This window comes from Entelurus aequoreus, linkage group LG15, assembly GCF_033978785.1.
Source record: "Entelurus aequoreus isolate RoL-2023_Sb linkage group LG15, RoL_Eaeq_v1.1, whole genome shotgun sequence".
Lineage (NCBI taxonomy): Eukaryota > Metazoa > Chordata > Actinopteri > Syngnathiformes > Syngnathidae > Entelurus > Entelurus aequoreus.
In genome coordinates this window covers 24972045-24998259 of record NC_084745.1, presented here as the reverse complement: position 1 = coordinate 24998259, position 26215 = coordinate 24972045, and the positions used below count along the sequence as shown (strand labels likewise).

Here is a 26215-nt window from a genome sequence, read left to right as displayed (position 1 = left end):
GGAATATTTGAAATCTTTAAAGTTGTAAACATTATCTGGCAATGGTTTGCATTTCAGAATCGCTGAGTCGCTCATTTTGCTGTCATTCAAAAAAAGGGATTCAGCCTCAAACAGATCATCCAATCATGTACAAGCTCGGCGTCCAAGCCCACCTTCCATAGACCTCCAAGGACGCTGGGCGGGGCACAACAGACCATTTATCCAATGACTGTCTAGTTTAGCTGCTGTAGAACAACCCATTCTGCTCCCTAATTGAAATCAATGGACACTCAGCTTTAACATTGTTTAATGCACTGTGACGCTACCACAATGAATGAGTAGAAAGTTGCATTCGTGGTCACAAAAGTAGCTGATTCTGAACAAAAGTTGAATACATTCATATTTAGTCAATAAAATGGAAACACAAAAGTACATATTTGACCTCTTATTTTTTGACATTTTAGAGTTAGCTGAGAGTTACTAATGCTGTTACTTTTACTAGTAATGAGTAATCTAAATAATCACTTTATTGTATGTTACAACGGCGTTAACGATACACTTGATGTAACGTGGCACTCTACTTTTGATGTGGTTATATGTCAACATGATAGCATGAAAAAACACCGCAAGTTCAACGCAGGACATATCTTTTGACTAATGAAAGCAAACACCAGCACCGCACTATAATGAACATGATATCAAACAGAAAGAGGCAAGATCACACATCAATAAACATGTGGGCTAAGTACACTTGCACACATACACACATACGTGGGAACAAATCAATGATAGAAGTGACAAACTTCCAATCCAAACAACACCCCATTTGTGGACAAGAAGATACGACATACTTGCCAACCCTCCCGAATTTTCCGGGAGACTCCCGGATTTCAGTGCCTCTCTCGAAAATCCCCCGGGACAACCATTTTCCCGAATTTCTCCCGATTTCCAGCCGGACTTAAGGCACGCCCCCTCCAGGTCCGTGCGGACCTGAGTGAGGACAGCCTGTCGTCACGTCCGCTTGGCCAACCAAAAAGTAACCACAGAACACTATACCGTATAGTGTTCTGTGGTCACTTTGTGGTTGGCCAACGGTTTACGTTGTATTGCGCACCCTGACGGCAAGTGTGGGAGTTGGTTCTGAAGTATGAAGTAAAGAGACGTAACTTCATCACCTCGCCTGGTTATTGACTCCATCCCAGAATATTATACAGCCTTCAAAGGCTGTGCTACTGGCTGCAAAGCATTGCACTTTCAATGAGTAGAGAGGAGTGTTATGTGTGTATATGTGTAAATAAATAACCACTGAAATTCAAGTATTTATTTTATATATATATATATATAGCTAGAATTCACTGAAAGTCAAGTATTCATTTTATTTATTTATATATATATATATATATATATATATATATATATATATATATATATATATATATATAAGAAATACTTGTATTTCAGTGAATTCTAGCTATAAATATACTCCCCCCCCCTTAACCCCGCCCCCTTAACCCCCACCCCGCCCACCTCAAACACCCCCCCTCTCCCGAATTTGGAGGTCTCAATGTTGGCAAGTATGAGATACGACAGCCATTGAAGCGCATTCACTCTCTTCACTCTATTAACCAGAGGTAACACAATCCAGTGAAAAGATTCAACAGAGTGCTGTCACAGCAAAAAAAACTGCTGCTGCTGAGCTAAGATACACAGTTGAGCTCATGCTGCTCTGCCTGGGCGTTGATGTCACACGTCACTTGGCAACAGGCACCACCTTTTAGGGGCACACTCGTACGCTCTGCCCTCATATGAAACGTCTCTCAACTGCATACGCCAGATATTTGAATTTTTTTTTTTTTTCAAGTAACACATTCCTTTGTAATTAATTACATTTATTAAGAGTAATTCTGTTAGTAATTCAATTACTTTTTTGGTCATATAACGAGTAACTATAGTTAATTACTGTGTTTTCCGGACAATAAGCCACTACTTTTGAACCCTGCAGTTTATACAAAGGTGTGGCTAATCTATCGATTTTCCTTTAAACTATGAAATGGATTAAGCACAGAAATCAAACAAAGTAGTAAAATGATCCACTTTAAGAAACTGTTCAGACTCATTGTTTACAAAGTACAAGGAAGAACAATCCTGATAAACATCGTAAACCTTATTAAAAAAAAATGAGAAAACCCTGTTGATCTCATAAAAGATGAATAAAGACATCAATTACTTTTTCTGTTTCTTTTCAGCCATTTTACAGCCGTGTTACAGGCACCGTTTTGAAACAATTAAGGTATGTAAATACACATTTACAAAATGTGTGGGAAAAAATCGATTCAAATTCGAATCACGATTCTCACGTTGTGCGATTCAGAATCATTTATCTTTTTTTTTTTTAATTGTTTTTTTATTTTTTAAATTTTTTTTATTTTTAAATTTTTTTTAAAATTAATCAATCCAACAAAACAATACACAGCAATACCATAACAATGCAATCCAATTCCAAACCCAAACCCGACCCAGCAACACTCAGAACTGCAATAAACAGAGCAATTGAGAGGAGACACAAACACGACACAGAACAAACCAAAAGTAGTGAAACAAAAATGAATATTATCAACAACAGTATCAATGTTAGTTAAAATTTCAACATAGCAGTGATTAAAAATCCCTCATTGACATCATTAGACATTTATAAAAATGTAAATAAATGAACAATAGTGTCACAGTGGCTTACACTTGCATCGCATCTCATAAGCTTGACAACACACTGTGTCCAATATTTTCACAAAGATAAAATAAGTCATATTTTTGGTTCATTTAATAGTTAAAACAAATTTACATTATTGCAATCAGTTGATAAAACATTGTCCTTTACAATTATAAAAGCTTTTTACAAAAATATACTACTCTGTTTGCATGTCAGCAGACTGGGGTAGATCCTGCTGAAATCCTATGTATTGAATGAATAGAGAATCGTTTTGAATCTGGAAAATATCGTTTTTGAATCGAGAATCGCGTTCAATCGGAAAAAATCGATTTTGAATCAAATCGTGACCCCAATAATCGATATTGAATCGAATCGTGGGACACCCAAAGATTCACAGCCCTAATATACAGTATCTGCAGCTTATGGTAATATAACACAAAAATATTTTTTTCTTCTAAAATTTAGTTGGTGCGGCTTATACACATGTGCGGCTTATAGTCTGAAAATTACCATACTTTTTAAAAGTGATTTTCAGAACACTGCTTTTCCTCTTTCTGCAAACGGCCGTCATATTACACGGCTCTAACACAGGTTTTGACTGTAATCTAAACTCAAAAACCTCCCCAAAGGAATCAGCCATGAACGTCACCTGCACGTCACTAATAACAATAGCATTAGGTTACAATGAGGTGTAGGCGCGTACTTGACTCACTCTCTTTGTTTCGCCAGGTTGGCTCTGCAGCAGCCATGCAAATTTGTGGCAATATGACATTTATTTGCCTTGTGCAGCGTTGAAATAGCTCTTTCAGTGGGCACCCCTGGGGAGGTTTTTACGATCCCACACAGAGCCAAACAAATCAACCTTCTCCAGTAGCAAAGGAAACGAGAGGACCCCCCCCCCAGCAAATAAGTATCATTAAAAGCACCATTTTTTAGCTTAGGGTTCTTTTCATCAAGACTATGGTAAATGCATGATGTATAATCCCATCATAATCATGCATATAGTTGCTTCAATAAGAGGACTGGCTGCAGATGAGATGAAGGCATAATCAGACACACACACACACACACACACACACACACACACACACACACACACACACACACACACACACACACACACACACACACACACACACACACACACACACACACACACACACAAACACGCAGGGATCACAAACACTGTGAGTGGGGTGAGAATTCCACAAATGAACATGCACACACAATCCCCCTCTTGCACTGGATTCCATCTTATCCCCTTAACCTCTGTCTCCCTCCTCCTCAAAATAGAACACCCCTTCGCTCACATCTCATTTGTTATTCCCCCGCTCTGACACGGAGCGGCTGACAAAAAAGTCAGGATGGATAAATATTTGCACTCAGCATCAGAGGCCACGCCGGTCTGGCAGAGCTCAACGTTACAGCTTGATGCCGCAGCCAGGATGACAACAATGGCAACATGTGGAAGCAATTGTGAAGCGTGGATGTTTGGGAGTGGTGCAGATAGAGTGTGGCAGCAATGAAGAGTCAATTCGCTCTAAATACAGTTCTGTGGTAACGGGCGTGAGAAGAATTGCAACAATTCCGTAACGTCCATGAGCGGAAACAGTCCGGAACGAGAAGTTGGAAATATAAACACCTGCTTAAATTGAAAAGCTAAGGGCGGTTAAAACCTGGAGCGCGTTAAGGTTTCTTTCTATTATTTCCAACAAGAAAAACAAGCTTGTTTTACAACTAAAAGTCCTGACTCTTGAATTTCTGCGGCAGCCGCTTAGGGCCCTGGGGCACTGAGTAAATCATGCAAAATAAACCGGTGTCAAACCACAGACAAGTGTGCAATGAAATATTAAAAAGTCAATGTGTATTTAGAGGATGGGAGAGAGGAGCGGACCTCATGAGCAAAAATCTCCAGGGTAAAGAAATGGATCTCATCGTCAAAGACATCCTTTCATCTATTTTCTATTACTGATTGTGTTGCCAGAGCCTATCCTAACTGACTCTGGGCAAAAGACGGGTTACACCTTGAAATGGTCGCCTACAGCCACTGAGCGGAGACCGATACCATGACATGACCAGTGAACTATGAAATACAGTACAGGCCAAACGTTGTGGACACATCTTCTCATTTCAATGCGTTTTCTTTATTTTCATGACTATTTACATTGTAGATTGTCACTGAAAGGCCTACCGAAATGATTTTTTTAATTTAAACGGGGATAGCAGATCCATTCTATGTGTCATACTTGATCATTTCGCGATATTGCCATATTTTTGCTGAAAGGATTTAGTAGAGAACATCGACGATAAAGTTCGCAACTTTTGGTCGCTGATAAAAAAAGCCTTGCCTGTACCGGAAGTAGCGTGACGTCGCAGGTTGAAGGGCTCCTCACATTTCCCCATTGTTTACACCAGCAGCGAGAGCGATTCGGACCGAGAAAGCGACGATTACCCCATTAATTAGAGCGAGGATGAAAGATTTGTGGATGAGGAACGTGAGAGTGAAGGACTAGAGTGCAGTGCAGGACGTATCTTTTTTCGCTCTGACCGTAACTTAGGAAAAAGGGCTCATTGGATTCCACACTTTCTGCTTTTTCTATTGTGGATCACGGATTTGTATTTTAAACCACCTCGGATACTATATCCTCTTGAAAATGAGAGTCGAGAACGCGAAATGGACATTCACAGTGACTTTTATCTCCACGACAATACATCGGTGAAGCACTTTAGCTACGGAGCTAACGTGATACATCGTGCTTAAATGCAGATAGAAACAAAATAAATAAGCCCCTGACTGGAAGGATAGACAGCAACAATACTACTATCAGGAGACACCGAACCAAACACTGGACCTGTAACTACACGGTTAATGCTGTGCCGCCTGTCGAAGCCTAGCAATGCTGTTGCTAACGACGCCATTGAAGCTAACTTAGCTACGGGACCTCGTCAGAGCTATGATAAAAACATTAGCGCTCCACCTACGCCAGCCCTCATCTGCTCATCAACACCCGTGCTCACCTGCGTTCCAGCAATCGACGGCGCGACGAAGGACTTCACCCGATCATCGATGCGGTCGGCGGCTAGCGTCGGATAGCGCGTCTGCTATCCTCAAAGTCCTCCTGGTTGTGTTGCTGCAGCCAGCCGCTAATACACGATCCCACCTACAGCTTTCTTCTTTGCAGTCTCCATTGTTCATTAAACAAATTGCAAAAGATTCACCAACACAGATGTCCAGAATACTGTGGAATTTTGCGATGAAAACAGAGCTGTTTGTATTGGGATACAATGTGTCCGAATACTTCCGCTTCAACCATTGACGTCACGCACAAACGTCATCATACATAGACGTTTTCAACCGGAAGTTTCGCGGGAAATTTAAAATTGCACTATATAAGTTAACCCGGCCGTATTGGTGTCATGACTCGTTCTGTGGCGTGGTTTGCTCTCCCGTGGTGCAAATGAATCGGACCGTATGTGGCGTGCAGGTGAGGACATGTTTAGTATGTTAACTCAAAAAAGGTACGAACAAAAAGCGCTCACAGCGGAGGTAAAAACTTGACTATGACAAAACAAAAGACTTGCACAAAGGCACAAAAACTATTAAACAAAAACTTACTTGGCATGAGAAGATCAGCATGGACTATAGAAAAAGGATGATAACATGAGCAGAGCATAAATGTGTGGAGAAGATGAATGTGATGTCGCCAGGACGAACAACAGAAACACAATGGACTTAAATAACACAGACATGATTAACAACAGGTGCGTGACTCAAAACGTGAAACAGGTGCGTGACAAGACAGGTGAAAACTAATGGGTGACCATGGAAACCAAACCAAACAAGGAAGTGCAACCAGGAACTAAAAAGAGTCCAAAAAACAAACATATGGCCAAAACAAAAACATGAACAGACATGACAGAACACCCCCCCCCCCCTTACAGACAGATCCCAGATGTCCAAAAAACAAAACACAAAACAGGATCAAGAGTCATGGGAGGGCGGGAGGGGGACATGGCGGTGGGTCGCCAGGACAAGTGGCCCCGAATCCACCGAGGCATAGTCATGTGGCGGCGGCGAGTGGAACGCCGCCACCACAGGCGAGGTGGGCGACCCGGGAAGGGCCACATGCGTGGCCGACGAAGAGGTGGGCGCACTTGGCGTGGCGGACGACCAGGTAGTGGCCACATCCGTGGCAGGCGAGGAGGCAGGCGCGTCGTCGTCATTGCAGGCGTTGAAGCCGCAGATGACGCAGGTGCGGGTGCAGCAGACGAAGCAGGCGGCGAAGCTTGGTCTTGGCCGCTTGGAGGGTCTTGGCTGCTTGGAGGGTCTTGGCGAGGGTCTGGGTCTTGGTCTTGGCAAGGGTCTTGGTCCTGGTCTTGGCGAGGGTGGCCTTGACTTGGTCTTGGTCTTGGCATGGTTGGTCTTGGACATGGTCTTGGCGTGGTTGGTCTTGGACTTGGTCTTGGCGTGGGGGGTCTTGGTCTTGGCTTGGACTTGGGGGATCTTGGTCTTGGCTTGGACTTGGGGGATCTTGGTCTTGGCTTGAGGGGTCGCATCGTGGAGCTGCGACTGGCGGAACTTGGCGTCGTGGAGCTGCGACTGGCGGCACTTGGCGTCGTGAAGCTGCGACTGGCGGCACTTGGCGTCGTGAAGCTGCGACTGGCGGCACTTGGCGTCGTGAAGCTGCGACTGGCGGCACTTGGCGTCGTGAAGCTGCGACTGGCGGCACTTGGCGTCGTGGAGCTGGTAACGGAGCTTGGCGTCGGGGAGCAGGTAACGGAGCTTGGCGTGGTGCTACTACTGGCGGCACTTGGCGGCGTGAAGCTGCGACTGGTGGCGCTTGGTGTGAAGCTGCAACTGGTGGCACTTGGCGTGAAGCTGCGACTGGTGGCGCTTGGCGTGAAGCTGCGACTGGTGGCGCTTTGCATGGTGGAGCTTGGCATGGTGGAGCTGCTAGGCATGTTGATAGCCTTGGAGCAGGGCGTGGAGCAGGTGGAGGTGGCCTAGCTGGAGGCTGTGGCTTGGCAGGTCGAAAGACTGGTGGTGGCGGCCGTGCTGGTGGCTGTGGCTTGGCGTGACGAAATTCAGGTGGTGGTGGTGGCCGAGCTGGAGGCTGTGGCTTGGAGTGGCAATGCTGACCCACCCCACCTGAACAGTTCCCAGCCCTAGCCCCCCCCTCAAGGAGCGGATCCCAGACGCGCTCCCCGCGGTCTGGAACCGTCTTTTGGGGTGGGTGGAGGGAGATCAGGAGGGGGGCAAAATCCTCCCCTCTAAATTGTCCAAAATGTCTTTCCTTCCCCCCCACCTGGGCTTTTGTGGGTGAAAAAAAAGAATTGTTTCTTGACTTGGGCGTGACTTAAGTCCTGGGGGGCGGGGCGTGAAAACCGGGTGACTGTAATTGACATGCTCTTATTTCTAAAAACATGTTTTGATAGTGCTCTATCTTGGACTTAGAGTCTTTTGGTGGGGGCGGGTGATCAAAAGAAAAAGAATTCAGGAAAAAAAAATCTTGGTCTATGATGTCATCCTGGGAAAGCCGGGCAGGCTGTGGCCCATTTCCGCCCGGAGGGGGAGGGGCTTGCGGGAGCGCAGCGTGCTGTCCGCTCACCTTCCCTGGCGTCCTCGGTCTGGAGCGGCGCTTCCGGGACAGGGATGACGTGCCAACGTCCCCGGGCCAAACGGAGCTGATCGGCACCAGTTTGCCGGTCGGACCCCACATGAGATCCCTGCGCTCCATGGGGGAATGGCGAAGTGTCTCGGCTTCCATGGCGCGCAGGACCTCCCACGTTCCTTCGTCCAATCTTGCGGGATAACTCTTCAGCTGGCGACATCTGTCATGACATCTGTGGCGTGGTTTGCTCTCCCGTGGTGAAAATGAATTGGACCATACGTGGCGTGCAGGTGAGGACATGTTTAATATGTTAACTCAAAAAAGGTACAAACAAAAAGCGCTCACAGCAGAGGTAAAAACTTGACTATGACAAAACAAAAGACTTGCACAAAGGCACAAAAACTATTAAACAAAAACTTACTTGGCATGAGAAGATCAGCATGGACTATAGAAAAACGATGATAACATGAGCAGAGCATAAATGTGTGGAGAAGATGAATGTGATGTCGCCAGGACGAACAACAGAAACACAATGGACTTAAATAACACTGACATGATTAACAACAGGTGCGTGACTCAAAACGTGAAACAGGTGCGTGACAAGACAGGTGAAAACTAATGGGTGACCATGGAAACCAAACCAAACAAGGAAGTGCAACCAGGAACTAAAAAGAGTCCAAAAAACAAACACATGGCCAAAACAAAAACATGAACAGACATGACAATTGGCATGTGTTGCAATGTTAAGATTTCATCATTGATATATAAACTATCAGACTGCGTGGTCGGTAGTAGTGGGTTTCAGTAGACCTTAAAGGCATCAAAACTATGACACATGTGAAGTGAAAAACCTTTCAGGTGACTACGTCTTAAAGCTCATCGAGAAAATGCCAAGAGTGTGCAAAACAGTAATCAGAGCAAAGGGTGGCTATTTTGAAGAAACTATAATATAGAACATCCATCCATCCATCCATCCATTTTCTACCGCTTGTCCCTTTCACGGTCGCGGGTGGTGGTGGAGCCTATCTCAGCTGCACACGGCTAAGCCAGCGTAGGACCCCAAACAGAGAAGAAATAGTCAGCAAAAATAAGAATGTTAATGACAAAGAGCGCATTTGAGGAGTGGAAAAATAAAAAGTACACTCAAAAGAGATAAGAAACAAAAGACGCACTCAGAAGGAGTGGGGAAGCATACAACACAACAATATGATGGAGCCACTGGAAAGGTAAGTGAGAGGAGAGCCACGGAGGATAATTACAAAAAAACATTAGTGGGCTTGGCCTGGAGGAGAATGGCACATTCTGAAGAGACTGTCAGAAAGCGGCTTGAAGATGGTCTGTAAAACATAATCTTTGCAAAATGTTGACCAAAGCACCACCATTACATGTTATGTCGACCAAAATGAAGTGTTTAAAATATTGGTATTGGATTATGGCTTTATATGTCAAAAATCAAGTTCTGCAAAGGATGATGGGAGCACATTCAGTTTTCCAAAAAAACTCCATAACCTAATAAATCCTACATTTCATCATTTGTAGTGTGAAACATGTAAATTAAAAGACATTAAAAAAAAGTGTAACAATTAGATGCAGTGTGTGCATAAGTTCCAATGGAGAGCATGTCTCGCCAAGACACCGGGTCCAATTTCCAGCGAGTCCCACAATGGCTGATGGCATGCGGTGGCAAGGCGTGCTTCGTCTCACTGGGTACTCAACTCCTCTCCCTCCCACAGAAGAAGAAAGGGGGTTCAATGTCCAACGATACAACTAGTTTTCTGGAGAGCTAAAGACATACTTCACGGACAGCTGTTTCTGTTCAAAGCACAGTTGGATTCTCCAATATTCATGATAACCATTAGCCCTCAAAGTCCCTTAGTCACAAAAGAGTAGGTATGGTTTGGGGAGGATGTTTTTGAACCTGAGATTTTCAGCCAAGAGGAGATTGCAGATTTACCCTGTAGACACAACCTTGAGATTTATGGAGTGTTGCATTAAAATAAACTGACGTGGACCCAGTATCATTTTAAAAGCCCCTAAAATGAGCAGGCTAGGACCTCTTTGAAGACCAGTTTCAGAGATGTACTTGTGAGGAACAGTAAAACTGTTAAGTCTCTATAAAGACACTGTAGTCCTGCGAATGCCTCGTTTACAACCCACTTTGCAACCTTTAAAAGCCTTCAAACCAACACTGAAGAACCCTTGTTAAAAGAGCACTTTATTAATACAGTGGCTCTTGAGGATCTTGTTCTCTTCCGCTATAAAGAGCTCAGACATTTCCTTGAACAATATACAGTAATGTGTATATACTGTACATTTAGACTCAACCTCAGCTGAAGCTATATTGAGAACTGTTTTTGTGCACCTTTTAGATCCATGCTCGGTATGTTATACGTGGTGCCATACAGTGCACTTTCTTTTCAGAACCCTATCTTTAAAAAACCACCATAAAAAGAGTGAACAGTCTTCAGGCCATAACATCCTTGCAGCACAGTAGCAGTTCTGTCAGCCAAGTGGTGTGCCAAGTTCACAAAACCGCGCTCACCAGTGGGCTGAGACCCATGCGAGGCACACCCTTTCACAGGCAGGCCACAATCTCAGAGAGAAGACACGTTAGTTTCAACACAACCTCGACCTTTGGCTTGCCACGGTGCCTCGTATCCACTGGTTCAGTGTTGTATTGTTAACTAGCAAACGCTCAGTAACCTTCACCCTTATGAAGCACATCAATTACACATATTTTAGTGGTCTATTGTAGGAAATAGAAACATCTGTCACAGGGTCAAACTATCGGCACAATCGGGTGAGAAGAAAAATATTCAGTCTAAACCTGGGCCCCTGAAGAGGGGGTCCAGACTGAGGCCAAGAAAAAAAAACTCATAGCCATAGCACACATAAACATGTGTGTAAGAGGGAAACATCAAAGAACACAAAGGACATTAAAGACATTAAAAGAGCAGAGATGATGCAACCAGCCACTTCTGCATACAGCCACAAAAGTAAAAAAACAAAAACAAAAAACATATACACTGTGGTGGCCTCTGTGGTGTTCCACGACATCATCTGCTGGGGTGGGGGGAGCATGTCCAGAGACAGGAGCAGACCCAACAAAGCAACCAAGAGAGCCAACTCCACCCTCGGCCGCCCACCAACTCTCTGCCAGTGTACAGTCCGTGGAGACCAAGGTGTCCGATATCTCTCATTCAGTTTGTCCGTCCCGGCGCTCAGCGCCAGCTCCGCAGCCCTGTCTCTTTAGCCGCATCTCCTCCAGTCTCTCCAAACGAACTCTGGTGTGGCAGAGACCCAGCAGCTGGTCTCCATGGACAAAAGGGTCCCGGGAGGCAGATCCAGAAGCTCACAAAAAATCACAGCAGAATTCACGAAAGTGCCACCCCTTGTCACACAGTGCCAAAGGGTCCCGAACCAAAAGGCAAAAAACCTCACATTTTTGCATGGTCTGTTAAAAATAAATAAACAATATTGGACATATAGTCTATTCAGCAATATCCTTTTATAATTCTATAGTTACATGCTGGGTGAGTTACGGGGCATCTTGAGGGTTTGGTGTCATCTGGCATTTTTCTTTAATGGCGTTTTTTTATTTTTATTTGGAATATGTATTATTCCCATATCTCCTATATGGAAAAAAACAACTCCTTGAAGTATGTGTTTTTTTCCTCTTGAGCACAGTAAGTGCAGCCTCTTTCCCATGAGCGCATCTACAGCGCACACAAAACAAACATGGGTTTTATTGTGATTGCACCGGACTGCTTCTAAAATGCCCATAACAAGTGGAACATGACTGCTGCTCGTTTGAAAACATAGCAAAACGCCACAGGTAGGCGCATGATAACATGAATGTGAATGTGGTGAAAGCTGAGTAGTACACGCAATACAATAAAGTAAGGCGGTCTGCACCACTTTGGAATTGTACACAATAAGGTTGGTTTACGAGCAGAGAAGCATGTTTGGCAGTGCACAATCACGGAGTACTTACAAGCAGACACAGTGTGTGGACAGAAAAGGGAGAACGGATGCATTTTGGCTTAAAAACTAACGATAAAGGTGAAGCTATAACACTGAAACACCCTCAGGAAGAGGCGCTTCAAGTCCATTCCCGGTCTGCAGTGTTTTAGCTACTTCTAAATCACTAATCCTGGCCTCCATGGCGACAAATAAAGTACGTTTCTTACAAGTATCATCCCTGCAGGACGAGGAATATCTAAACATGCTTCACAACACACCATAGCTCACCGACGTCAAAATGTAAACAAAACGCCATGGGTGGATCTACACCTGACATCCACTGTAATGATACCAACCACAGGAGCGTATAGTCGATACTACTATGATTACATCAATATTTTTTAGCATCACAAAATCTTCTTTTGTTTTTTTAACATTTATAACGTTTATAAACTCAGGAAATAATTCCCTGGACACATGAGGACTTTGAATATGAACAATGTATGATCCTGTAAGTACTTGGTATTGGATCGATACCTAAATATGTGGTATCATCCAAAACTAATGTAAAGCATCCAAACAACTGAAGAATAAGTGATTATTACATTTTAACAGAAGTGTAGATAGAACATGTTAAAAGAAAAAGTAAGCAGATATTAACAGTAAATGAACAAGTATATTAATAATCAATTTTCTACCACTTGTCCTTAATAATGTTGACAAAATAATACAATGATAAATGACACAATATGTTACTGAAAATGTCAGTAAACAAATTAGGAGCTTTTCTTTGTTTACTTACTACTAAAAGACAAGTTGTCTTGTATGTTCACTATTTTATTTAAGGACAAAATTGTTCTTTAATGTACCGTGAGATTTTTTGTTAAAATAAAGACAATAATGCTATTTTTTGTGGTCCCCTTTATTAAGAAAAGTACCGAAAAGTATCGAAATACATTTTGGTACCGGTACCAAAATATTGGTATCGGGACAACACGAGTACACACAGTGGGAGTAGATCACACACCCACTAATAGTACATGCTATTTTATCGATTGCACATGCTGTTTAGCGCATGGTATTTGGATCTCAGTAAATCCGGCTTTAAATTGTGACATTGCACCAATTTTCTCTATATAACTTTGTCCTTCTTAGTGTTACCGAAAACCCCCCATAAAGGAAAACGTGCATGCTAAAAACGTTATGCAATTGCCACCACCACGACCCAGAAAAGGGAAAAGGGGTAGAAAAATGGATGGATGAACTAGTAAACTCCTGTAAAAATATTGGTCTAATTTGAAATAAGATACAGTGGAACTAGTGCTGCAACTAATGAATATGATAGTAGTTTTTGACTTATCGATTAGTTGACTTATTGGATTATGAAGCCGTCAGCTTTTAAATTAATCTTGAGATATTTTAAAGGCCTACTGAAACCCACTACTACCGACCACGCAGTCTAATAGTTTATATATCAATGATGAAATCGTAACATTGCAACACATGCCAATACGGCCGGGTTAACTTATAAAGTGCAAATTTAAATTTCCCACTAAACTTCCGGTTGAAAACGTCTATGTATGATGATGTTTGCGCGTGACGCCAATGGTTGAAGCGGAAGTATTCGGACACATTGTATCACAATACAAACAGCTCTGTTTTCATCGCAAAATTCCACAGTATTCTGGACATCTGTGTTGGTGAATCTTTTGCAATTTGTTTAATGAACAATGGAGACAGCAAAGAAGAAAGCTGTAGGTGGGATCGGTGTATTAGCGGATGGCTGCAGCAACACAACCAGGAGGACTTTGAGTTGGATAGCAGACGCACTATCCCACGCTAGCCGCCGACCGCATCGATGATCGGGTGAAGTCCTTCGTCGCTCCGTCGATCGCTGGAACGCAGGTGAGCACGGGTGTTGATGAGCAGATGAGGGCTGGCGTAGGTAGATAGCTAATGTTTTTAGCATAGCTCTGACAAGGTCCCGTAGCTAAGTTAGCTTCAATGGCGTCGTTAGCAACAGCATTGCTAGGCTTCGACAGGCGGCACAGCATTAACCGTGTAGTTACAGGTCCAGTGTTTGGTTCAGTGTCTCCTGATAGTAGTATTGTTGATCTTCTGTCTATCCTTCCAGTCAGGGGCTTATTTCTTTTGTTTCTATCTGCATTTAAGCACGATGCTATCATGTTAGCGCCATAGTTAAAGTGCTTCACCGATGTATTGTCGTGGAGATAAAAGTCACTGTGAATGTCCATTTCGCGTTCTCGACTCATTTTCAAGAGGATATAGTATCCGAGGTGGTTTAAAATACAAATCTGTGATCCACAATAGAAAAAGGAGAAAGTGTGGAATCCAATGAGCCCTTTTACCTAAGTTACGGTCAGAGCGAAAAAAGATACGTCCTGCACTGCACTCTAGTCCTTCACTCTAACGTAACCTCATCCACGAATCTTTCATCCTCGCTCAAATTAATGGGGTAATCCTCGCTTTCTCGGTCCGAATCGCTCTCGCTGCTGGTGTAAACAATGGGGAAATGTGAGGAGCCCTTCAACCTGCGACATCACGCTACTTCCGGTACAGGCAAGGCTTTTTTTTATCAGCGACCAAAAGTTGCGAACTTTATCGTCGATGTTCTCTACTAAATCCTTTCAGCAAAAATATGGCAATATCGCGAAATGATCAAGTATGACACATAGAATGGATCTGCTATCGCCGTTTAAATAAGAACATTTCATTTCAATAGGCCTTTAAGGCATGTGCTAACAAAAAAGATGACTAATACATTCAGAAATTATATTTATACTAGTTCGGAGTCTTGTTCATGAGTGAGAGAAGAGTGGATCGTGAGATCGACAGGCAGATACGGTAAATGCAGGTCAGATCGATAAGAAGGCGCAAGGCCATTAAGACATTTAAAACCTAATAATAGAATTTTAAAATCAACCTGGAAGCGGATAGGGAGCCAATGCAGTGACTTTAAAACAGGTATGGGCATCTACATCAACAATATGATTTGTCTGAGCAGCTGTGCAGGACATGTTAATACAAATAAACAAACAAAAAAAACTGGTGTGATGTGCTCCCGCCCTCTGGTCCTGGTCAGCTAGCAGCCACGTTTTGTAATAATTGTACAGTTGTGATATTCTTTTTGGGGAAAACGACAGGAATTATTAAAATACTTTTTATTGTTTAAAAAAAAATCGGCTCATTTTGATCAGCGGAATTTAAGCGGGAACCTTTTGATACTAATAACACGGGGAACATGAACACATGGACTTGTTCGGCTACTTTAGTGGGTTTCCCTGTCCCACCTCTTATTTCAGGCTGATCCCTTGCTAGAGTGATAGGTCATGTTGGATTTGTACCTTTGAACAGATTCATGCAGGATGACTATCAGTCTAACAGGCTGCGGTGCCACAAGGATGACATTAATCTCCTCATCTAACCCTCGGTGCTGAACCGACCAAACCCAAACCATCTGATAGGTCCCCGTAATCACCGCGCTCTGGCGCTATCACCACCACATCCACAGGGACCGCGCTTGTTGTGCTTTGGAATATTTAATGTTGTCTTACCAGTGCAGCCCAAGAGGAGCCGCGGCATCCTAGCGGTGCACATTGAGAACAACCAGGGATTACATTTCAGTACACTGTGCACAACAAGTCACTTCAAGAGAGGATAATAGGTTTGACTAAGGTTTCTCATCACCCGTGTGAATGCGTCTGCATATTTCGTTATGACTCAGGGACTACCCCCTCCTTCAAAGGGTATAATTTGGTCTGAAAAAAGCGGTGTGTGCTTTGCAACTTGGAACCGGGCGATGCGTTTGAACTCCACAAACGCTATCATCAGGCCATGACACAAGCGAGTTACTCGGGGGGGATTTAACAGCCAAGGCGTCTTTACGGGCCACAAATGAGGAGCTTGACTTTAAAGGCTTGCTTGGGATGTCGACACGAGTGGGAATAAACACAACACTTTTCAGTGGGAATAAACATAAGACTTTTCAGTCTGTATCCCTTAACAGAAATATGTGATATAATGTTAGAATCAGGGAAAAATACAATTATTATGGGAACTTGTCAAAGTTTAAAGGAGAAAGTATGTAGCTCTGGTGTGTCACATGAGCCTCTGTGCCTTTGTTACTCAGAGTGCAAGATGGTGTGGTTACTTTTCTTGTATTTTACTATCTACAGCAGGGGTCCCCAGACTACGGCCCGCCAGCGTCCGAAATCCGGCCCGCGGGAAGTCCCAATCTAAAAAAATAAAATAAATAAATAAATAAAGTGTTTTTTTTATTATAATTGTCTTAAATATGTCCTTTCTAATCCATTTTCTACTACTTGTTACTCTCAGTGTCTCCTAGCCGCTCAGGGAAATCATATTGTCTAAAAATGCATTTTCTCATCGATAACGTGTGTCGGGCGAGCGCGCGGCAAGTCTGCAATCTTTCAGTCAGTTAGTGTGCGAGGAATATATACACTACCGTTCAAAAGTTTGGGGTCACCCAAACAATTTTGTGGAATAGCCTTCATTTCTAAGAACAAGAATAGACTGTCGAGTTTCAGATAAAAGTTCTCTTTTTCTGGCCATTTTGAGCGTTTAATTGACCCCACAAATGTGATGCTCCAGAAACTCAATCTGCTCAAAGGAAGGTCAGTTTTGTAGCTTCTGTAACGAGCTAAACTGTTTTCAGATGTGTGAACATGATTGCACAAGGGTTTTCTAATCATCAATTAGCCTTCTGAGCCAATGAGCAAACACTTTGTACCATTAGAACACTAGAGTGATAGTTGCTGGAAATGGGCCTCTATACACCTATGTAGATATTGCACCAAAAACCAGACATTTGCAGCTAGAATAGTCATGTACCACATTAGCAATGTATAGAGTGTATTTCTTTAAAGTTAAGACTAGTTTAAAGTTATCTTCATTGAAAAGTACAGTGCTTTTCCTTCAAAAATAAGGACATTTCAATGTGACCCCAAACTTTTGAACGGTAGTGTATGTATATATATATATATATATATATATATATATATATATATATATATATATATATATATATATATATATACACATATATATATACTGTATATATACACATACATACATATATATATATATATATATATATATATATATATATATATATATATATATATATATATATATATATATATATATATATATATATATATATATATATATGTATATATTAGGGGTGTGGGAAAAAATCAATTCAAATTGCGATTCTTACGTTGTGTGATTCAGAATCGATTCTCATTTTAAAAAAATATATATATATATTTTTTTTTTTTTTTAATTGTTTAAAACAATTTTATTTTTTTTATTTTTTATTAATCAATCCAATAAAACAATACACAGCAATACCATAACAATGCAATCCAATTCCAAAACCAAACCCAACCCAGCAACGCTCTGCAATGAAAAGAGCAATTGAGAGGAGACACAAACACGACACAGAACAAACCAAAAGTAGTGAAACAAAAATGAATATTATCAACAACAGTATCAATATTAGCTACAATTTCAACATAGCAGTGATTAAAAATCCCTCATTGACATTATCATTAGACATTTATAAAAAATAAAAAAAAGAACAATAGTGTCACAGTGGCTTACACTTGCATCGCATCTCATAAGCTTGACAACACACTGTGTCCAATATTTTCACAAAGATAAAATAAGTCATATTTTTGGTTAATTTATTAGTTAAAACAAATTTACATTATTGCAATCAGTTGATAAAACATTGTCCTTTACAATGATAAAAGCTTTTTACAAAAATCTACTACTCTGCTTGCACGTCAGCAGACTGGGGTAGATCCTGCTGAAATCATATGTATTGAATGAATAGAGAATCCTTTTGAATCGGGAAAAAATCGTTTTTGAATCGAGAATAGTGTTGAATTGAAAAAAAAAATCGATTTTGAATCGAATCGTGACCCCAAGAATCGATATTGAATCGAATCGTGGGACACCCAAAGATTCACAGCACTAATATATATATATATATATATATATATATTTATATATATATATATATATATATATATATATATATATATATATATATATATATATATATATATATATATATATACACAGCCCGGCCCCCGGCCAAATTTCTTTAACACATTTTTTTAACGAGTCAAACAGTTTGGGGATCCCTGATCTACAGTATAAATCGCCAGATCACAGCAGAACTAATTGACCAAATTGCCCACCACAGTGGAATATTTGAGAGTATTGATTTTGTGATTTGAGGAAATTGTAATTAATCGTGGACATCATGAATCGCTGGCTATATTTTGACAGCAATTTCTTTATTATTATAACTTCTTTTTTTGCCTGAAATGTATCAAATTGTTGCAACTGTTTTGGAATATGCAGAATGAAAATCGATTATTTTATGTTTTTACAATGCAATTTTTTTTTTAATTATTTTTTTAGAATGTAGCAATATTTTGTGTATTATATCAAAATATTTGATACTGCTGTTATCATGATATCGAATGGAATATAATGCTTTTTGTCATTTAACTTGAGAGCATGATGAAAATGCAGGTGGCTACTCTGTTCGATGTAGTTGAAATACAATATGAACAACAAATTCATTAACACAAGTACGAACAGCAATGCAACAGTGAAAAACAGTGTAAGGCAGTGATCCTCAAACTGTGGTACATCTAGCCAAAGAACCACGCGATTAAAGTACCATGTTTTATTTTCCTATATTCAAACACAGTGTTATAATAAATGTGTTCAACACTGTTCAAATTGTGTGTTATGTCACAATGACCAAAAATATTAAATCAACTTGGTAAATACAACTTCTGCCTTGTTTTTATTGAATACTTAGGCCTACTACGCTATTGTATTTTATTGTTGGTCAGTATGGTGGTACTTGGAGAGACAGGTACTTGGTGGAAAAATGTTTGAGAACCACTGGTGTAAGCTATTGAGACACATTCAACATCCATCCATCCATCCATCCATTTTCTACTGTTTGTCCCTTTCAGGGTCGCGGGGTGCTGGAGCCTATCCCAGCTGCACTAGGGCGGAAGGTGGGGTACACCCTGGACAAGTCGCCACCTCATTGCAAGGTCAACACAGATTCACACTCACATTCACACACCAGGGCCAATTTAGTGTTGCCAATCAACCTATCCCCAGGTGCATGTCTTTGGAGGTGGGAGGAAGCCGGAGTACCCGGAGGTAACCCACGCAGGACATGCAAACTCCACACAGAAAGGACCTTCGCATTGTGAGGAACCTGGCACGAACCCCTGGCACGAACCCCTGTACCACCGTGCTGACCCAGATTCAACATCCGACATATATTTAATACAAATGGATTATGTTCAATATAATTGTATAATAAGAGTATGTAATATTAATATACATATTATTAATATATATTATTTATTTATTGAATTGATATTGCTGACAAAATATTATTTTATAATATTTTTTCTTTAAAAAAAAAAAACAGTTAAATGCATGTTCACCAACTCCTTAGAAAAATTGATTATGGAAAGAAAATAACTTTTTCCCCCCAATGTAACTAGTAAAATAAATAAACAAATCTTGAATTAGTGTTGTCATAATTTGTGCGTGAAATGATTGAAGGAAAACTGCACTTGTTTTTTTTAATGCAATTCCCTTCATTCACAATCCCTGAAGTCCCTTTTGTGTGCACTCTGTGAAAAACTGCGAATATGAGGCGATTAACAAGGCAGTTAATGGGGATTAATCCGTTTCGTCGATAAAGCGCTCTACAAAAAGCAATAAAAACCGCCAACAACGCTCCTCTTACATGCCGTGACCTGTACGCCGTAGGCGCAAACTAGCAGCCACGCTTCAGTCAGTCTACCCCAAGGCAGCTGTGGCTACGAAAGTAACTTACCACCGCCAGGTGTGAATGAATGATGAGTTCTCACTTCTCTGTGAAGCACTTTGAGTGTCTCGAAAAGCGCTATACAAATCTAATCCATTATTATTAGTATTATTAATAATGACATTGTTATTGTAAGAGCTAACACAGAGGAACTACTTTTCTGATGCCTTGACACATAGCCTTGCTCATACCACTCCTTCCACCACTAGTGAGTAGTGGCTTGAGCTGCTAATAACGTTGGTTCCGACTTACCATAAAATAAAGAAGAAGAAGAAAAAAAAGAAGCAAAAGGAGTTTCAGATGCTTCTGCTGTATTGCCTTTGAGTTAAGAAAAGCCCATGCTCGGTTACAAGTGATAATTCTCACCTGTATAATAGAAGAACCAACTCGGTTCTACAGTAGATGGCTCTCAACAATCGGAACACAGCATAAGACCCGACAACATCGTTAGGAAGTATTGTTTATCTAAGGCAGGGGTGTCCAAAGTGCGGCCCGGGGGCCATTTGCGGCCCGCAGCTAATTGTTTAGCGGCCCGCCACACAATCTGGTAATGCTATAGCAAAAATTTAAAATAAACATTAAAAAAAGTCGAATGAGGTAAAATCTAAAGAGGAAAAGTTGCAATGTTGACACAAAGCTGCCACGCAGGCTGTTTGTTTTTCTTTCGTCTTTCTTTATTTTGCTTTTTTTCCCATTGCTCAAAAAAAAATACAAAATTTTAAATTCAATGTTATAATCAATTATTGACCTATTCAAGGCTCCAATTACTTCTAATATTTCGCTTTAAAATGTTTTATGTGGAAAATATTGCATATATTGTGTGGTTGCCATATAAAAACAATGTTTTCTTTGACATAAGAGCATAAAACAAACAGGACAGATATATCTGAAGTTGATCTTGTAATTTAAGTGTTGAAAGTAAAACAAATATATGATAAAAATGTATCACTATATGAGTAGGGGACCTTTTGGATCCCAAATATATTTAATGAGATTGTATTTATCTTTTCACTGTGATTGATCAAAAATAATAATGAATTGAAATCAATGGTGTCCTGCATTATTGATCTTTTTAGAGTTTCAATTACTTCACATCAAACATTGCTTTCTGAATGTTTTGTGCGGTGGGGAAAATACTGCATATTTCAGTTTTACTATAAAAACAAAGTTGTCTTTGACAGAAAAGGCATAAAACCTTTTTTTTAGATGGGCTTTACAGGAGGAACAGATCATATCCCCAATACCTGCAATGTTAGCTGCCTCTTACTAGTAGTTTTTTTTACTATTTTGAATACACAAAAAAGGGAAAGACGTGCTATGGTGAAAGATGTGTGTTCTTGTTTCACATAAGGTTTGTGGATAATGGGCAACATTCCAAAAGTGTACAGTTCAGGGTCAGGGCATCGTTCATAGGTCAATACCTTATTAAAGAAACTAAATAGCCTCTTCTAATTTGTCATAATTGTATGACAGTCTGTCATTTCTGTCTATTCTCTGGCTGTTGCAAAACACCATATGCTCTCTGTTTAGCTTGCAGAAAAGCAATCACATTAATTAAATTAAAAGACAAATTTTGTTTTATGTTGTGGATTATGTTGGCGTCTTTCTATTTGTTCTATTAAGAAAGGTGGCACCACTAATAGCAGACAACATTTGCAATTCAAAATATAGGAAATTTAATGGGAAAATAGGAACGAATAAAAGATTCACATTTTAACAAAAAAAAGGAGAAAGAGAAGCCATGTTTTAAGACTGTCTACTGCGGGTTCCCCAAATATGGTGGAACACAAATCTGGGTTACTCAGCACATATGCTTGAGACATTTTTCATGCTGGCACACGTAATTTCTTCCTCTGTTATATCTTACAAAACGCATGACGGTATGTGGACCTGTCTGCTCCAATGTCTTTAGGTAAGGATAGAACAAAACTCCCATTAGCCAAAATATTTACACAAGGTTGACGTTTTTGTACATATATTTCTCTTCTATTGTCTTCATATCCATCCTTCTCCATCAATCCATCCATCAATGACATGAAACAAGACACTGGTTTACCAAAAGTACAAGACTGTGGTATACTCCATGTCTTCTATGTAATGAAACCACTTCAATATATTGCGTGACATATTTAGTTTGAAATTGTATTGTATTGTATTGTTCCCAGACAAGGCCAAGCATACTGTATTTTTCCTACAAAACCCAAAACCAGTGAAGTTGGCACGTTGTGTAATACGTAAATAAAAACAAAATACAATGATTTGTAAATATTTTTCAACTTATATTCAATTGAATAGACTGCAAAGACAAGATATTTAATGTTCAAACTGACAAACTTATTTGTTTTTTGCAAATAATCATTAACTTAGAATTTAATGGCAGCAACACGTTGTAAAAAAGTTGACACAGAGGCATTTTTACCACTGTGTTACATAGCCTTTCCTTTTAACAACACTCAGTTATCATTTGGGAACTTTCTCATTCTTGCTTGATGTACAGCTTAAGTTGTTCAACAGTCCGGAGTCTCCTCTTCATATTGTGCCACACATTTTCAATGGGAAACAGGTCTGGACTACATGCAGGCCAGTCTAGTACCCACATTATTTTACTATGAAGCCATGCTGTTGTAACACGTGGCTTGGCATTGTCTTGCTGAAATAAGCAGGGGCGCCCATGATAACATTGCTTGGATGGCAACATATGTTGCTCCAAAACCTGTATGTACCTTTCAGCATTAATGGTGCCTTCACAGATGTGTAAGTTACCCATGTCTTGGGCACTAATACACCCCCATACCATCACAGATGCTGGCTTTTCAACTTTGCGCCTAGAACAATCCGAATGGTTCTTTTCCTCTTTTTTCCGGAGGACACGACGCCCACCGTTTCCAAAAACATTTTGAAATGTGGACTCATCAGACCCCAGAACACTTCTCTACTTTGCATCAGTCCATCTTAGATAAACTCGGGCCCAGCGAAACCGGCGGCGTTTCTGGGTGTTGTTGATAAATGGCTTTCGCTTCGCATAGTAGTTTTAACTTGAACTTACACATGAAGCGACAAACTGTAGTTACTGAAAGTGGTTTTCTGAAGTGTTCCTGAGCCCATGTGGGGATATCATTTACACACTGATGTCACTTTTTAATTCAGTACCGCCTGAGGGATCCAAGGTCACGGGCATTCAAGGCTACGTGCAGTGATTTCTCCAGATTCTCTGAACCTTTTGATGATGTTACAGACCTTAGATGGTGAAATCCCTAAACTCCTTGCAATAGCTGGTTGAGAAATGCTGTTCTTAAACTGCTTGACAATTTGCTCATGCATTTGTTGACAAAGTGGTGACCCTCGCCCCATCCTTGTTTGTGAATGACTGAGCATTTCATGGAAGCTGCTTTTATACCCAATCATGGCACCCACCTGTTCCCAATTAGCCTGTTCTCCTGTGGGATGTTCCAGATAAGAGTTTGATGGTCATTTCTCAACTTTCTCAGTCTTTTTTGTCACTTGTGCCAGCTTTTTTGAAACATGTTGCAGGCATTACATTCCAAATGAGCTAATATTTGCAAAAATTAACAACATTTTCCAGTTCGAACATTAAATATCTTGTCTTTGCAGTCTATTTAATTGAATATAAGTTGAGAATGATTTGCAAATCGTTGTATTCTGTTTTTATTTACGATTTACACAACGTGCCAACTTCATTGGTTTGGGGTTTTGTATTTGTTTCATATTGGCCAAACCAGAAATCAGATCTGCCTTCAAAAGGGATTTTATTTTGGTATGGCATACACTTAAAAGGTACGCCTTGTCTAAATCCAGAAGTAACCTAACACTTTCCGAAAGAGCACGCAGCCTCACGTCCTCCTACAATAGGACATGCCATTCATTCATAGTACTTCCAGTCCTGACACCAGATACACGACTACCGAGTCACCCAGTGTGACCTAAAGGAAGACAAATGTGAAGCCCCTTGTAGGACAAGTCTAAAAGAAGGGTTATCTCATCCATTGACTTGTTTACTGACTAGTTAACACCTTTGTCAGTCTGACAGAAAGCAGTTCCACTTAAAGCACTTCACGGCAGAGCTTGTTTACAAGGCAGAGCGTTAAGATCTGCTTTTAGGAAGCAAACATGGCATTGGAGCATGAAGCAGTAATGGAGGTCAAGCAAGGAAAGTAAAAGCAAAGGGCAAACAGGGTTTTTGCATTAAAAAAAAACTGTTCGACTGGTGCTGCCATGATGGGTATGTTAGCACCTGGTTTCTGTTCTGTCTAAAACGAAATGTTTTGTAGGGATCTTATCCTACACAGTAGTAACTCCAAAGTAAAACTCCAAGTCACAGCTGAAATTTATTTATCCTATTATGTTTATTTATTACTGCTAATTATGTTTATTTTTGTGGCAAAACACAACCGGAAGTGGAACAGGAAAAGGTTGACTCTGGCTTTTGTCACGGACATTTCCGCCATGTTTGAGCGAGTTTGTATGCTTGCAGCTGAACCCCGTGATCGACCTGACATCTATCGCCATCATCCATCACGATCATATATTCACTCAGCCCAAATTTAATCGAAGAAAGAACTCCTAGCAAAGAACCAAGTTGTCTCTTTCCTCTCCGCTCCTTGCCATCTTTGGCAACAAGAGTCTCTAACGAAGGCAAAAGTGATTCAAAATGTTCATGTATTAATGTAATTTGCATTGTGTTATGTAATTATTCCCTGTATAAAGTGTTTTATGATCATATTTTTGGGATGTCTGAACCGGACGAATTGGATTAACATAATTCTTATGGGAAAAATGCTTTGGTTTTTGTATAAATTGGTTTTTGTCTGACCTTTTGGAACATATGACAAATGAAATCCAAGGTACCGCTGTATAGCTGCTTAGTAATAACAAAAATTATACTATCAGCACAGCTTATAATCATTTAGGTCCATGTTGTGTTGACTTCCGTGCACTATTGTTTTATCTGCTGGCTCTACAAAAAATAGAAACCATATACTGTACAGAGTAGTACTTCAGCTCAGAGCTTAATTGGTTACGTGACGGAGCTCCAAATCTTTTATTTAAATTCAAAGTCTCCCACTGAAATTAAATACATTCAATTTAATTGGTGCTTGGTGCCAAGTTGCCAAAAAGGCACACTTATAACAAGTGACATTACTTTTAAAAAGAAAAAATTAGTTTTGATCATAAATAGTGTAGAAAAAAAACAATACGATAGATTGTACTGCAAACAACTAAAGTAGTTTTATGAAGTAATGTAATAATAATGTACAGTATTTACCTTGGAGAATGGACTACAGTATCTCTTCCCAAATGCTTCTCCATCAAACACATCATCAGCTTTTCTATATTTTCATGGATAAATGTCCGCTGTTTAGATATATATTTTTTTTAACATTCTTGGCTGGCGTTAGTCTCATCCTGCTTCAGTATGGTGCAGACTATCAATGACGCGCTAGAATTGCTTTGCCGAATTGGCGACACATAATTCAATGAATATCATCCACTTTTTCTCAGCATTGTCCTTCACACCCACTTTCTTTATTCCAACAGTTAGAAAACAAATGATGTCAATCTCTAGCAATAAACTAATGCTAGCAACTAAGACCTGATGATGTTTTGGTTGGATTTTACGGGTTTCACTGTGACATTTGCTACGCCAACTAATGGCAGAGATGCTTAATAACATTTCTCCTTCCAACTGAAAGCATAACAATTAGCCAAGAGACAGCGCTTAACTCAAAACACTATTAAGTTGATGTACCAATGTACTCTCTCCTACAGAAAGTTTTGCATTGATGTATATTTAAACAAAAAACCAATGCAAAAAGTCAAACCAATCCCTGGTACATTAAGTGTATTGAACACAGCTGACTAACTGTCCTTTGAGCAGAAAGCGTATTGTGTTCTTGCCCGGGCCAGCCATCAAAGGAGCGTCCTTGCATGCAAGCAGATGTCTGCAGACATGGCTCAGCCTTCCAGTCAATTTCTCCCAGGACTAAATGCTATGTGATTATTTGACTGCAA

The 26215-nt window shown here is 40.6% G+C and overlaps 1 protein-coding gene across 10 annotated transcripts in view; it reads right to left on the bottom strand.

Annotated features, from left to right (window-relative positions):
• sema5a (sema domain, seven thrombospondin repeats (type 1 and type 1-like), transmembrane domain (TM) and short cytoplasmic domain, (semaphorin) 5A) overlaps window positions 1-26215 on the bottom strand; it is a 476735-nt gene that overhangs the window by 308423 nt on the left and 142097 nt on the right. The gene's annotated exons all lie outside the window — the stretch shown is intronic.